Below are 3,302 nucleotides of genomic sequence, written 5' to 3' on the forward strand. Positions count from 1 at the left end.
AGTTGTAATCTTTGAGTTGTAAGTAAATAAAAGTGTGATGATTTGCATTATTAGAGCATTGTCCTGTGTGAGAAAAGGATGATGGAAGCTATGATTCCCTCACAAGTTGGGATGAGTATCCGGACTTTACAAAAAAAAGAGGCCAGCGAAGCCCATAAAAAATAAAATAGGCCAAAGAAGCCCACCAAAAAAAGAGAAAAAAAATGGGATAAAGAGAGAAGGGACAATGCTACTGTATTTTTCCACACTTGTTCTTCAAGGTAGCACCATGTTCTTCATAGAGAGTCTCCTATTTTGTCACTTTCATATAACTAGTGGAACTACATCTTTTGCACGACAACTTAGTTTTCTTTTTGAACTTTCATACACTTATAGCTCTAGTGCATTTGTTGCATGGCAATCCCTACTCACTCAAAATAATATCTATTGATGGGCATCCTCATAGCCCGTTGATATGCCTAGTTGATGTCAGACTATCTTCTCCTTTTTTGCAACCTCCACCACACTCTATTCCACCTATAGTGCTATATTCATGGCTCACGCTCATGTATTGCGTGATAGTTGAAAAGGTTTGAGAACATAAAAAGTGTGAAACAATTGCTTGATTTTCATCGGGATTATGCATGATTTAGATACTTTGTGTGGTGAAGATGGAGCATAGCTAGACACATATGATTTTGTACAGATAACTTTCTAAGACCATGCTATTTCGAAAGGAAGCAATTACCTTATTAGTATGCTTGAAGTATTATTGTTTTTATGTCAATATTAGACTTTTGTTTTGTGTCTTATGGATCTGAATATTCATGCCACAATAGAGAATATTACATGTATAAATATGTTAGGTAGCATTCCACATCAAAAATTCTGTTTTATCATTTACGTACTCGAGGACGAGCAGGAATTAAGCTTGGGGATGCTTGATACGTCTCCAACGTATCTATAATTTTTGATTGTTCCATGCTATTATATTATCTATTTTGGATGTTTTATATGCATTTATATGATGTTTTATATTATTTTTGGGACTAACCTATTAATCTAGAGCCTAGTGCCAGTTTCTGTTTTTCCACGTTTTCTAGTATTGCAAATAAGGAATATTAAACGGAGTCCAAATGGAATAAAAAATCCGAAAAGATTTTTCTTGGACCAGAAGACACGCAACAGACTTGGAGTAGGGGGCAGGGCAACTAATGGGAGAAAACAAGCCTGCAGGGCACACCCTCGGGGGTGGCCGCGCCCCCCTGGCTTGTGCGCCCCCTGGAGGTCTCCTAACCCTATTCTTCGGCCTTATAAATCCCAAATATTCCGGTATCACCAAAAAGAGCCACGAAAATACTTTTACGCTGCTGGGAGCCTCTGTTCCCGAGAGATCCAATCTGGGAGCCTTTTCCGGTAATCTGCCGGAGAGGGAATTGATCACGGAGGGCATATACATCAACTCCATTGCCCCTCCGATGATGTGTGAGTATTTCACCACAGACCTACGAGTCCATAGCTAGTATCTCGATGGCTTCTTCTCTCTCTTTGATCTTCAATACCATGTTCTTCATGATCTTCATGGAGATCTTTCCGATGTAATACTCTTATGCGGTGTGTTTGTCGAGATCCGATGAATTGTGAGTTTATGTTCAAATTACCTATGAATATTATTTGAGCCTCTTCTGAATTCTTATATGCATGATTTCATATCTTTGCAAGTCTCTTCGAATTATTTGTTTGTTTTGGCCAACTAGATTGGCAATTCTTGCAATGGGAGAAGTGCTTAGTTTTGGGTTCAATCTTGCGGTGTCCTCACCGAGTAACATAGTATGTGTAGCGAGGCACGTATTGTATTATTTCCATCAAGGATAAAAAGATGGGATTTTCATCATATTGCTTGAGTTTATCCCTCTACATCATGTCATCTTACTTAATGTGTTACTCTGTTCTTCATGAACTTAATACTCTAGATGCAGGCAGGAGCCGGTCGATGTGTGGAGTAACAGTAGTAGATATAGAATCGTTCCGGTCTACTTGACACGGACGTGATGCCTATATGCATAATCATTGCCTTGGATATCTTCATAATTATTTGCTTTTCTATCAATTGATCGACAGTAATTTTTTCACCCACCGTATTATTTTCCTTTATGAGAGAAGCCTCTAGTGAAACCTATGGCCCCCCGGTCTATTTTCCATATTATATTTTCAGATCTATAAACCAAAAATACCAAAAATATATTCCTTCAATTTATTTACTTTTTTTTGCAATATTTTATAGCTATCTCTATTAGATCTCATCCTTGCAAATAACTCTGAAGGGATTGACAACCCCTTTATAGCGCTTTGTGCAAGTGTTTGATTATTTGTGTAGGTACTACTATTGGAGCCTTGCTTGTTCCTCCTACTGGATTGATACCTTGGTTCTCAACAAACCGAGGGAAATACTTATCTACTTCACTGCATCACCCTTTCCTCTTCAAGGGAAAACCAACGCAAGCTCAAGAGCTAGCACCAGCTCATACATTACACGCAAGCGAACACTAAGGCGGTTGATGGCTTAGTATACTTCGTTTACATCTAGGTGGGTGGTCTTGCAGACGTCAAGGTTGTAGGAACCACAGTGCCGTGGTTGCTCGGAGAAGGTGGGCCTACAATGTTGGGGTATGGTGGTGTCCATTGCTGGGTGTTGTAGCTACCGCACCGTTGGAGGAAATCCCCAAAATGAGGCGAAGCTCCTTAGGGGAGATAGGTGCATGATTTGGTTCAGCGGCTGGGCTAGACTTTAGGAGCTCAATCGGTTTCCCAAACAGCACTATAAGGTTGCTCACGTTGGGCTCCGCTTCTCTCCTCCTTGGGTTCAGACGAGCCAGCTCCCCACGAGTTGCAATCAGGTCGAGGGTGACCTGCTCGTACAATGCCTCTTGCGCTCTCGTGTAGCGCATGAGATGCAACAGCGCGGGGTCAGTCTCATGGTCTTCACTGGCGACTTGGGGCAGCCTACCATAACCTTCACGACTAGGGTAGTAGTAGAACGAGTGGCAGTTAACTCTCGGCGACAGGTGTCGGAGTTGAACTATTGCCTCTCGAGCTGCTACCTGGATGGCTTGTGACTCGTAGGAAGTTGTTCTTCCAGTGAACCGATGGGGACGCTCATGGGTGATACTCCTGCCGTAGATGTGTACCGTGGCCCATAAGTGACAGATGGCATCACTCGTGTGCTCTTGGTACACCACATACTCTGGGGGCTCTTGCATCGCAAAGGCACGACGGGTGAGATTGGTCAGGATGGCTACAAAACCTCCTTGTTCCGCAGCAGT

This window comes from Hordeum vulgare, chromosome 1H (genome assembly GCF_904849725.1).
Source record: "Hordeum vulgare subsp. vulgare chromosome 1H, MorexV3_pseudomolecules_assembly, whole genome shotgun sequence".
NCBI classification, from domain to species: domain Eukaryota; kingdom Viridiplantae; phylum Streptophyta; class Magnoliopsida; order Poales; family Poaceae; genus Hordeum; species Hordeum vulgare.